This window comes from Carcharodon carcharias, chromosome 29 (assembly GCF_017639515.1).
Source record: "Carcharodon carcharias isolate sCarCar2 chromosome 29, sCarCar2.pri, whole genome shotgun sequence".
Lineage (NCBI taxonomy): Eukaryota > Metazoa > Chordata > Chondrichthyes > Lamniformes > Lamnidae > Carcharodon > Carcharodon carcharias.
The window spans coordinates 7,236,153-7,249,678 of NC_054495.1; positions in this window are offsets into that span (position 1 = coordinate 7,236,153).

Consider the following 13,526-nt stretch of genomic DNA (forward strand, 5'->3'; position numbering starts at 1 on the left):
AGTTAGACCTCAGCTGGAGTATTGTGCACAGTTCTGGGTGCCACATTATAGGAAAGATGGGAACACATTGAAGAGAATGCAGAAGAGGTTTACAAGAATGGTTCCAGGGATGAGAAACTTCAGTTATGAAGATAGATTGGAAAAGTTGGGACTGTTCCCCTCAGAGAGGAGAAAGCTAAGAGGAGATTGGATAGAGATGTTCAAAATCATAAGGGGTCTCGATAGAGTAGATAGGGAGAAACTGCTTCTGCATCTCAAGGGATCAAGAATGAGAGGGCATGGATTTAAAGTGATTTGCAAAAGAAGCAAATGTGATGTGAGAAAAATACTTTTTCACACAGCGAGTGGTTCGGGTCTGGAATGCACTGCCTGGAAATGTGGTGGAGGCAAGTTCAACTGAGGCATTCAAGAGGGCAACAGATGATTATTTGAATAGAAACAATGTGCAAGGATACCGGGAAAAGGTTGAGGAGTGGCACTAATCATAATGCTCATTTGGAGAGCTGGTGCAGACATGATGGGCTGAATGGCCTCCTTCTGCACCATAACAATTCTGTGATCTTGTAATTCTGTGATTCTTTTCTTCTGGAGCTTTATCAAAACTTTGACAAGTCCAGTTGTGTTTTATCAATGATCTTACAAATGTCAACTTTGTATGTCAATTTCTTTAAAATAAGGTCAAGGAGGTTGGTGATGCAAGTTCTGCAGTTTCTGAAGCTAATTTGACTATCTCTTTCTAAGCTATTTACATGCTGAAGCAAGATGTGTTCCAGTAAAATATACAATAGCACATTATTATTTATATAGGGCCTTTAACATAGTAAAATGTCCCCTAGAGTTCACAGACTGTAATCAGGCAACATTTAGTATGTATGAAAGCAAAATACTGTGGATGCTGGAAATCTGAAATGAAGACTGAAACTCCTCAAAAAATGTAATAGCTCTGGCAGTGTCTATGGAGAGAGAAACAGAGTTAACGTTTCGAGTCCACATAACTCTTCTTCAGAGCTAAAGAAAAGTAGAAATGTGATGGGCTTAACACTGTTTAAGAGGGGGGTGGAGCAGGTGGAGCAAGATAGAAGGTCCGGGATAGGTGACAGCTAAGGAGAGGTTGAAGAAGATGTCATGGACACAAGACAAAGGGAGCGTTAATGGTAGTGGTAGACAGAGGCAGTCATTAAGGAAGGAAATATGGCTGTGGAAGCGAGTTTTGGTAAATGCCTTGTCAAAGAGCAGGAGGGAAATGGAAAGCAATGAAGGTGAACAGAGTGAAACAGGCGGAGAGAAGACCAGTACTTCTTCAAGAAAGACATTCCTGGAAGAGAAGTGGCAGTGAATTAAACACTAAGATAAAAGCAAAATACCGTGGATGCTGTTCAATAGGAATAATGTGAATTCACTGTACTCACTAGCAATTTGCAAAAAGTAGGGCTCGCTCGATTTTGCATCAACAGGACTGTGCACAGTGCATTGGTATTCACCGGTATGGTATACTTCAGCACCAATGATCGTCAATGTGACATTTTCTGAAGAAAGTATTATCCTCTCGTTGCTGGCGACAACGCTCCCATTGAAAGACCAAGTTATTCCAGTGCAAAATCCAACTACATTACAGGTCAGACAAACTGAGCCTTTCTCTTGCACTGGATTTGAAACATTGGATGTAATATATACTGAGGAGATTGGTTCTGTCAATACAATTGGAAATGAGGAATTAATCATCAACTCTGGACAGAATATTGAAATAAATTATTCTATTTTAAAGGCAATAAACTAGCTCCATCCATGTGGAGCCTCACAACATCACTCAGGCACAACATTTAATAAAACACATTGGACTAGTACTATTATATACTAGTACTATAGTAGCTGAAGACTATTGAGCATTCTCTCTCCCCATTTTGCTTTAAATGGCTTTATGCTATCACATTAGCCATAATTCTGCTCACGTAAGAATTATTAGCAGGTTCTGCACTGTCTGAAGCTACCTTGACTATCACTTCCAAGCTACATTCGTGTAGGTAATTCGCAACTTTGTTCGCAATGACCAATGACATTATGTTAACAGGTATGGAGGCAAAGCTACAGTGTTGGAACATAGGAATATAAGAAATAGGAGCAGGAGAAGGCTGTTTGGGTCCTCGGACCTACCCTGTCATTCAACGCCATTTTCTTGCACTACCCAGTCAATATCCAGTTAATATCTAGCTGGCTGTTACTTGGAAATAACGATCCCATTAGACTCATTTGCTAATTCATAGTTGAGCTCTGATAATATAATACAACACAGAAGGGTATGAAATCTGAGTACTTTAAGACCAACAAGCAAATCCACACCATTGGGTATCAAAACTAAGATTTTGCATTGCATGTTTGGTACCTCTCAGGTTTGTGCTGCATCATTGAATCTTACAACACAGAATGAGACCTTTCAGCCCATTACACCAACATACAAACACACGAATTAAGAGCAGAAGTAGGCCACTCAGCCCTTCAAGCCTGCTCCACTATTCAATAAGATCATGGCTGGTCTGATTATAACCTCAACTCCACATTCCTGCCTACTTTCGATAACCTTTCACCCCCTTGCTTTATCAGTAATCTATCTCCCTCTGCCTTAAAAGATATTCAAAAACTCTGCTTCATTCCAAGCTCTATCAAAACACCTCAAGATTTTGAAAACCTCTATTAGGTCTCCCTTTGCCTTCTCTCCTCAGAGTTAAAACAAGTCCCACCTTCTCCAATCTCTCTGCATAATTAAAAACCTCTCATCCCTGGTAGCATTCTTGTGAACTTCCTCTCAACACACTGAAAGCTCTTGATATTCTTCCTAAAAATGATGTCTAGAATTGTACACAATATACCAGTTGAGTCCGAATGGGTGATTTGTAGAAGTTTAGCATGGTTTATTTGTTCTTATCTATTCAGTGCCCCTTTTCACAAAGCTAAGTATCACATATGCTTCCTTAACCACCTTAGAAACTTGCCCTGCCGTGTTTTATGTAATGTGAATACGCACCCCAAGCTCATCTGTACTTGCACCAAAAATACAGCCATTCAGGTTATACTTCCTCCCTATGATGTCCATCTCAAATTGTATCAAACATATTTATTCACACTACACTGCATCTGGCATGTATCTGTCCATTTCAGCCCATTATCCAAATCCGCCTCAAACCTGCTGCTACCCTCTTGACTCTATTGCCAAGTTTTGTAAACATTCGTAAACTTCAAAATTGTAATCCCCATAGCAGGTCATTTATATAGACCCAGAGAGACAACGACCCTAATAGTGAGCCTGGGAAATACATCATGTATCTCTCCAGTCAAAACAAAAAACATCCAGTTACCACTAATCTCAACTTCATATCCCTTAACCAACATACCCAAGTTACCACTGCCCATTTAAACTCATGTGCTTTTATTTTTCGAATATGTCTCTGCTATGATACTTTATTAAACGCCTTGTGCAAGTCCAAATGTACCCCATCTGCCACCACCTTCATCAAATCTCTCCGTTACATCGTCAAATACCTCAATCGAGTTGGTTGGGCATTATTTGCCCTAAGAAAACCCTTTCTGGTTGTGTCTTATTATAACATGTTTCTCCAAGTTAAAATTCATTTTTGTCATTGACAATGGGCTCTAGTAGTTTTGCTACGACTGATGTTGAACTGTAGTTTACGAGCTTTATCTGTCCTTCTTTTCTTTGACCAGGGTGTAACATTTGCAGTCCTTCTGCTCTCTGGCACCACTCGGCCTGGTGTTAAGTTACAAACTGAGCCTCAGGCACAGAGTAGTGGCAAAGTCCCCTCAAATGAGTCTCAATGCATTGTGCTTCAGTGTCATGTGGGGCCTCGCTTGAACTTAAATCACATTTGCTCTACCTTGGAGCATGAAATGGCCCTTTACCTGCTCAGCAATTTGTAAGATTATTACCCGTTCTCTCAACCTGTCTTATACCAGCTCAACATACCCTCCCTGCTCTTCTACTTTTTGCCCCTATTAATAAAGCCCAGGATACTGTCTGCTTTATTACCAGCTCTCTCAACATGTGTCTTATACCAGCCCCACACACCCTCTCTGCTCTTGTACTCTCTGCCCCTATTAATAAAGCCCAGGATACTGTCTGCTTTATTACCAGCCCTCTCAACCTGTGTCTTATACCTGATCAACACACCCTCCCTGCTCTTGTACTCTCTGTCCCTATTAATAAAGCCCAGGATACTGTCTGCTTTATTACCAGCTCTCTCAACCTGGGTCTTATACCAGCTCAACACACCCTCCCTGCTCTTGTACTCTCTGTCCCTATTAATAAAGCCCAGGATACTGTCTGCTTTATTACCAGCTCTCTCAACCTGTGTCTTATACCAATTCAACACACCCTTCCTGCTCTTGTACTCTCGGTCCCTATTAATAAAACCCAGGATACTGTCTGCTTTATTACCAGCTCTCTCAACCTGTGTCTTATACCAATTCAACACACCCTCCCTGCTCTTGTACCCTCGGTCCCTACTAATAAAGCCTAGGATACTGTCTGCCTTATTACCCACTCCCTCAACCTGTGAGTTAGCATCTCGATGAGAAATAGGAAGAGGCCAAAGATAGATCTTTGGGAGATATCAGAGGTAAGTGTGTAAATCACATTTGCTCTACCTTGGAGCATGAAATGGCCCTTTACCCGCTCAGCAATTTGTAAGATTACTCCACTACCCCACCTACCTTTTCCCATTAGCCCAGCATTTATTCTGAGGCATTGATCCCATTTCCGTTTGGACTCTGCTCCACACTTGGACCAACACGCGCGTTATCAGTCGCGCCCCTGCCCCCGCCCCCCGTCAGAATCCGACCTGCTAAATTCATGATGTAAATCAGCGGTGCGCAACTTCTGTCCCACAGGCCGCATGTGGCCCATCAGACCTCTGGGTGAGAGACATTTTGTTGACACAATGCCCACGTGCAGGGTTGTCAAATTCAGCTGGTTCCTGTCCACGTGGTATTACTAAAGCGATACGCAAGCAATGCAAGGGCACGTGAAGCGAAGGGCGTGCTGATTGCGAACAACATTGAGTGTGAGAGCCAAGCGCTCCCTCTGCATCCAATCAAAGCGCTACTTCAGTTCAACGAGCACACCCCGCAAACTCTAGGTACGCAAGCACAGCTAGCAAAATTATCCTCGGCCGGGAGACCATCTTGGTTACAACACCCATGGACATGGGAGGTTGCGTTTTTTTAATGTTACTTTTGCCGGTAATTTAATTTGCCCCTAATTATATAACGGATCGCTTTGTGTCCAAGTAGCGTGATGAAGAAGGAGCATCAAGGACAAAATCAAAAAGTACAGAGGAAGAAGAAGTAGCCAAAAAGAGGAAAGCCGGTGATGAGGGCAGGATGGTAAGAGAGAGCTGGGAGCTGGTTTATTTTGTTGTTGGACAGAGCTTTGCTTAATTTGCAATGAGGTGATACCAGTTCCAAAAAAAATACGACATTAAGAGACTTTATGAAAAACGCCATTCCTCTCACGTGAATGATTAAGCATTTTCTATAACTCGCTGTGAAATGTTTGGCGTGTACTAAACATCTTATTCATGGGGTCATGGTTAGCGCACATGCCCGATTACAACCTTGCGGCTCACTGAGATGAAGGAGGGCCATTCATGCGGCCCACTCACGAGCCCAGGTTGCCCATCGTTGATGTAAACTACTTTGACCCACCAAGAATTCACTTCTTCCACACAGCCTGTGATCATGGAGTTTATGGTTAATCGTTTCCTCGTGATTTGGACAAACAAAATATAGCTGTTACTTACCGGAACACAAGAAGATTGATTCTCGCACTTGCTGCTGTGTTAGAGAATGTGGTCATGGCGACAATGTACTCTCCACTGTGTGAAACAGTCACTCTCTTGAGCAAGAGAGAGACATTATGGACTAACTCTGCCTGTCCTGTGTAATGACCTGTTATATCTACAGTCGACCCAATCCAGTTTAGGACATCCCTCCCATTGTGTCTCCAGCTCCCACTCCTCACCTCCACGGACGGTCTGGCTGAGAGGAGCACAGGGTCTCCCGCTGCTGCGTGCACAGGACCCTCGCTCACCAAGATGGTCAGAGTTTGAGATTCAACTAGAAAAGGCAAAAAAGTTAAGACACCTTTGTGAATATCCAACCAATTTGTTTAAATTAAAATTGGATGGAGACAGGAAGGTGTCTGTGAAATTAGTATCAATATTAATAACATGAGTGAAGCTCTGTTTAACTTATCCTCCCTCCCTGTTTAATCCCCAACACCAACATGAGAAATCCACTCTCACCAGCAAGTAGAAATGTCCAAACAACCAGGGCAGTGAGCCGGACCCTCTCCATCCTGACAGAGCAATGCTGGTCCCGTTGGCGAGTTAAACCAGCTAGAAATCCCTGGTCAATGAACCAGATTAAATATTAACTCAAGCAAACATGGCCAGGAGTCTAAGTCAGTATTACCTCACTGAAAGGAACTGAAGAAAACTGTGAGTCACAATATTGATGTAGAAAGACTCCGGTATTAGAGATGTTCGTGAGAGCAGTTGAGAAATAATTAAAAATTGCATTATAAACAGGGAGAAGGCAGATAGTGGGAGCTGCCCAGCATAGTTAACATACCCGTGTCAGCATCCAGCAAAATACACCCATTTTTTCTCTTGTTAAAACTACACAGAGTCACAAAGTGACTGTAATGCAAACTCGGCCCCTATGGTAAAGGGTTATCTAGAGAGCAGAACAGAACTGGCCAACATTCAAGCTTAGGCTGATAAATGTAAGGTAACATTCATGCCACACAATGGGCAAAGACCACTTACAACAAGAGAGAATCTTACCATCTGCCCTTGACATTCAACAGTATTACCACCACTGAATACCCCACTATTAACATTCTGGGGGTTACCATTGACCAGAAACTGAACTGGACTGTGAATACTGTGGCTACAAGGGTAGGTCAGGGACTGCGATTTCCAAGGTGAGTAACTTGCCTCCTGACTCCCCAAGCTTGTCCATCATGCACAAGGCACAAGTCAGGAGTGTGATGGAATACTCTCAAGGTTTTGGATGAGTGCAGATCCAACAACACTCAAGAAGCTCAACACCATCCAGGACAAAGCAGTCCTTGTGATCAGCAACATATCCACCACCTTAAACATTTACTCCCTCCACTATTGACGCACAGTGGCAGCAGTGTGTATCAAGTACAAGATGCACTGTAACGACTTGCCAAATCTCCATCAACGTCACCTTTCAAATCCGCGATCTTTACCACCCATGAGGGCAAGGACAGCAAACAAATGTGGACACTACTGCTTCCTTCCAAGTTCCCCTCCAAGCCACACACCATCCTACACTACATACTGAAACCAAATTACCATTCTTTTTATGTCACTGGGTCAAAAAATGTGGAATTCTCTTCCTAACAGCCTTGTGAGTGTGCCCTACACCAGATGGACTGCAGCGGTTCAAGAACACAACTCACCGCCACCCTCTCAAGGGCAGGAAGGAATTGGGAACAGATGCTGGTCTCGCCAGAGGCTCTCACATTCCGTGAAAGAATGAAAAAGAAATGATAACGATAAAGCAACTGATAGCATTGTTTCTAATTGAACGGCCAGTTTAATTCAATGAGGAATGGAAGGAGAAAGTGGACATTATCCCTACATGAGAGGAAAGAGTCTCTCTGGTAGGATGTATCAGGAAAACGAAAATGCAGAAGAGCATTTGCTCTGTCATAACCTCATGGTCATTGACGTATGGGGAATTTGCCTTCCTGCTTTATTGCTTTCCGCAACACTTCCCTCCAACACACTAACCTGATTGGAGTGGTAAACAAACAAGGAAGCTTTGACTTCACACTTTTCACCTCCATCTCGAGTCAGGGGTCTTCACTGTTACTGTCACTGAATGTCCGACATTGACTTTGTCATGGGCTAGGCATTAACCAAAGAACACAAGCCAGTTTATTGTGAACAAGATGTGATCTGGCTCACAAACCAGGAAGTGTTTGAGCTCAGTGTAGCAGGGACATTCCCAAGAGCCGCAGCCCCCATGCCAAGTATCTCGCTAAAGGTCTGTGGGCCAATAAGTAACAAAAGGGACATGATTGGTCGTAAACTGCTTTGGGGCTTCCCGAGGCTGTGAAAGATGCCATGTGAATGCATGGCTTCCTTTTGATTTGAAATGCAGGGTTTTTTTCTTCTGCTGTGAGCTTGCCCAAGCTTCTAGCAGGGCCACTTTGGTCGATGGAGGGAGAGGTCTCCTGCCCACCATCCCTCCCCCTCCACCCCACTCAGGCTGAATGTGAACTTAGGTCCAAGAGGCTGATGTTGATGTTGCAGGAAGTGTAACCCATTAGCACTGCATTTGGGTGCAGGTCACAAAGATGCATGGGAACTTGGCGAAAGAATCGAGAGAACATGACATGTGCATGGGGGGTGTAAAGGCACCGATTGTGGGAGGAACCTGCCCAAAGGGTTAAAAAATGGGCTAGTTTTTGTTCCATTTTCATGTGCATAGGTGGCCTAATGTGAATCACATCAGGACATAATGAGAAGGGGAAAAAAAAATCTATCTGAACGTAGGAGTTATATCCTCAGAAAGCAGGATGAATTAGGGTATTCTATTTCACTGCAGCACTGCTAAGGTACAAATATTGAGTTCCAGTTTGTCTGTTACGTGCTCATGGTTACAGCTTTCTGTTGGATGTGAAGCCCGACAGTGGGGAATAACTATTCAGAAAGCTGTTGTATGACCCCTTTCAAGCACAGAGCAAACCTCTTAAGACAGATCATTAACGAACACACACACACATCCTGGGCCTGAACCTCTTAACCCGGCGTTGTGTGTAGTGCTGAAAAAAGAGACATGTCTAAGCTTTCCATCTTGTACTCATCAGGGCACTTTGCAAGAATACTGATATAAGGGGAAAAAAAGGAACTTATACTGCATGACAAGAGAGTGCTGATTAGTTGGCAGATGGACTCTGATTGTTGAAGCATTGCCAGGGAGATTGCAACAGTGATGGTAACTGACAGTTAACTGCCAAGCAGGAGAATGCACCAGTGATGGTGCCTCTATGGCAATGCCTCTACCAATCTGCATCCACTTGCCGATCAGCACTCTCTCCTCATACAGTATAAATTGTTGTTTTCCCCTTGCGAAGTGTCCTGATGAGTGCAAGATGAAAAATTTCGACGTGTCTCTTTTTTCAGTAATTATCAAGTTCTGCACTACCAAATCACTATTTTTGTGTGGATTTCTGCTTTGACATCACTGTACTGGATTAGAAAGTGTATCTTTCTCCAAGTTTCACTGAGCCGGCAGATCGAAATCCGGAAAGCACTTTCAGCCTGTGGACGCCAGCCATTCAGGAAGACCCATCACCACCTTCTTAATGGCACTAAGCCAAGGGGAATGAAAGCCAGCTTTACCAGCGGCACTGAGTTCCAAGTTTTCTTTTGAATATGGTTCAAACGGGTGGAACACAGCATGTAACAACATTGTCCATTGTTTATTTGAAATGTAACTTTCACTGAATGTGCTAGTTTTCATTTTAAAGTTAAATCCCCCATTTTTCCTGTTAGTTTTTGAGATTAGGTCAAACCAGTTAAGAAGGAATAGACATAAGCACACACAGGCATAGGTATAAATAGGGCGTGGGACAAAAACACAGATTATTGTCCAGTCGGGATGAACAGTTGACAGAACATTGCTGTAACCCAATCTATCAGCTGAGAGAACCTGGTGAGGTGTGTGGGTGCCCATTCAGGCCAGGGGCTAATAACCTTCGTAGACAATTCAGTGCAGCACTGGGGGGCACACAGCCCAGGTCAATCAACCATACTCTGGATTTCAACGTTAAAGTCAGACTCTTTAAAGGTCCGCAGCAGCAATGGAGGGAAGTGCAGGGAGGTCTCCTGGGGCTCTGGCCAAATTTCCTTCCTCAAGTGCAACAATTAGACCAAAAATAAAACCTGATGCAAAGTTAAAGGAGGAAACGTTGAAGGGGAGTAAATAAAGACTTAAAATCAGATAGGTCTTCTTAAGGAGGATCATAAAGGAAGAGTTAGAGGGCTTTAGAGAGATAGGGATACAGCAAGGTTTAGAGACCAAATTCCCAAGTTTTGGTTCTAGACAATGGACTAGATTTTGTTCTTAATTTCCTGAGGTCAAGGCAGCCACTGATGAGTCAAAGGGTATGCTCAAGGGGCCAGAGTTGGAGGAACAGAGAGAGGGTTAGATGAGGTCACAGGTAGGGAGCTATGAGAGCAGGGAGAGATTTGAACACAAGGATGAGAATTTTAAAATCGAGGCGTTGATTAACCAAGAGCCTATGTAAGCCAGTACAGGGCTGATGAGTGAACAGGACTTGGGTACAGGTTAGGATATAGGGCACATAACTTAGGGTGCGGTCAGTGTTATGACCACAGCCGGTGTTAATTGCTGCTCAAACCAACTCCTAGAGGGAAACTTGGCAAAAAAAGAAGCTTTTTTTGTATTCGGACAACGAGAAGCCAACGTACCAATCTCAGCAGTAAGAGGTCCACGACACGTTTTGGTTTTTAAAATTCAAAAGTATAAGTTTTATTAACAAAATAAGTAAAAGAAAACTTAAGCACACAAGATTACAGTTACATAATTAAGGTCAGTCTTACAAAACATTCCGCAAAAATCTCTCTACTTGGGCAAACCCACAAGTAAACAGCTTCCCTATACATGCATAAATATGAAAGAAATCCAGTAATATTACACAAGGCAAACTGCTATAGCTTTGATTAAGCTGTACCATATGATCTTTACCCACTTCTATTTTATGGTGGCATTCACTCCAGAATAAATCTGCTTGCTGCAGCCCAAGACTTTTCTGGCTTGAGTGGATAGGTGATTCAAATTTCATTCCTCTTCCAGCACAGAGCTCCAGCGACCTCACCAGCTCAAACAGCTTCAGCCATCTCCAGCTTAACAGCAATCCAGCTCAATAGACATCCAGCTCTCCACAGTAACTCTAACATACCTTTTTTCCTTTTCATCTCATTCCCAGTTTTCTCACACACCACTTTGAAACTCAAACCCTTCCAAATATAAGATATTTCATATTTCCATCTTGTCTTTGCTTTTGGATCAGTGAAGTATCATATCTCCACTGCTTGTTTACCTCTGAACTCCTGCAAGATGCAAACATTTTTCTTGTTACCTCTGACTCCCCTTTGATATTCAAACAACCTCCCAACTTATCTAAAAATGCAAATGTTGGATCTAGCCTTTTCACTTGTGCCTCAACTTAACATCTCTATCCTTTTCATGTTTCCAAACCCCCAGACAACCTCTCCTATCAAACTGTTGCTCAGCTTAATTAAAATCACACACAGACACCCAGTCTTCTTTACAGATTAACACAATATTCTGCAAAACTTTTTAAAAAAAGTAACATCTATTCTCACAAAAGGTTTGTGGGAAGTGGAAAATGGGTTAGTGGGTGGCGTTGATGGTGAGCTTGCGAGGCTGGGAATGCTCAAGTCTGGAGGTTGTATGAGAATAGTTGAAGGTTCCAGCTGTAGATTGGCTGTTGAAGAGGCAGGCGCAGGCTATATTACAGAAGTGGAAGTCTTTGTACTGCAGGGTACTGGGGCTGGAAGCTGAGTTCAGGGTCAAGTAGGACACGAGAGGTTGCAAACAGTCTGCTTCACCCTGAGACCTGAGTCTAGGGAGGAGGATGGAATCAGTAGGGTTTGGCTGGGTGGGAGGGGCAGGGTGAGGGATAGACTTTATGGCGAGCTCAGAAGGCAATGGCTTCAGTCTTCCCAATATTTAAGTGGAGGAAATTGCAGCTCAACATGCAGACACAGAGGTGGAGGGATTCAGAGCGGCTGAGGTAGAGCTGAGTGCTGTCAGTGTACATGTGGAACCTGAGGTGAGATGATACCACCGACAGACGACGTATAAGAAATAAGAGTGCACCAAGGCGGGGATAGATCCTGATGGGGCTCCTGAGGTAATCGGGAGGAGAAGCCGCCACATGAGATTTTCTGGCTATGACCTCAGGGGTAAGGGTGGAGCCAGGCAAGGGCGAACACATTCAGTAACACCATAGAGGATAGGTGTTGGAGCTGGATGCTGTTGCCAATTGCGTGAAAAACTGTAAAGCATTGAGAAGGATGAGGAGAGTCGTGGGGCAGGATGGTATGGGGAGTGCTGCAATGATCACACACACATATACAGAGACACAAAGGAAGTCATTTGCCTCTGATTAGAGTCATTTCAGCACACTGGCTGATTAAAAGGATTCAAACTCAAGTTGCAACAAAGATGGGTGGGCACGGAGTTGGGAGGGGGGCAACACATTCAAAGATTTGGGAGGAATGGGGTAGTTAGGGATTGGGTGGACTTTAAGGTGGAGGGGTCAAGGATAGGATTGCTGCAGAAGTGGCTGGTAACCACCCACTTAAAAGTCAGGGGTCAGCAGCAAGGGAGGAGGAACTGGTTACAATGTTACTGAGCGTTAGAGACAGGAAGAGAAGTTGGATGGTCAGCAGTTTAGTGGGGGTAGGACCAAGAGAGCAAGAGATGGGCCACAGACAGAATAAGCTTGGAGAGAGTCTGAGTAGGGATAGGATCAAAACCACAGAGAGATGTGCTTTCATAGTTAGGGCAAGGATGTGGCAGAGGCTAATGAATGAATACCAGTGACATTCACGCATCAAAGTCAAGAGCATTTCGTTGTGATGGAGTATTGCACAAACTCAGAAGTGAAAAAGTATAACAGAGAAAAAGCACTAATAATGACTGGCAAACATGTCCTGGTGGTTACAACTTCAGAGAGGCAGAGGCCACTGCACTTTTGGAAGAAGCTACACTGGGGATGTTGGAGCGAGTGTCTGGATGTTGTGGATCTGAATGGTGGCTGGCATGTTCACTTGGCTGAAAAACAAAGAGATTAACATTATATTGGGCCATTATAAAAGGCACAACAAATTAAATCCAAAATTTGGCTGACATTGTTATTTCAACCTGTGCCGCATAATATAAGCCGGCCTGGATTAAGCCTATCAGTGTTTGTTCTGTCTTGTGTGTCCAGGCACTTCACTTAGCCCCAAGATAAAAGCAAAATGCTAAAGATGCTGGAAATCTGAAACAAAGACAAAACTGGAAAATCTCAGCAGGTCTGACTGCACCTGTGGGGAGAAAGACAGAGTTAACGTTTTGAGTCCAGGTGACTTTATTTACTGTTTAAGGGGGGTGGGAGGTGGGGGTGGGTGGTGGGACAGGTGAAGCTGGATAGAAGGCCAGCGATAGGTGGAGGCAAAGGAGAGGTTGCAAAAGGTGTCATAAACAAAAGGGGTGTTGATGCTGGTGATACTGGCTAAAGGAGGTGCTAATGGTGACATTAAGAGGAGAAAGCAGGATGAGCTAATGACAGATGGCCCTAGTGGGGGTGGGGTGGGGGGAGGGGACGGTGTGGGAGCAAGGATCAAAATAGGCTAAAAGGTGGGGATAAAACAACA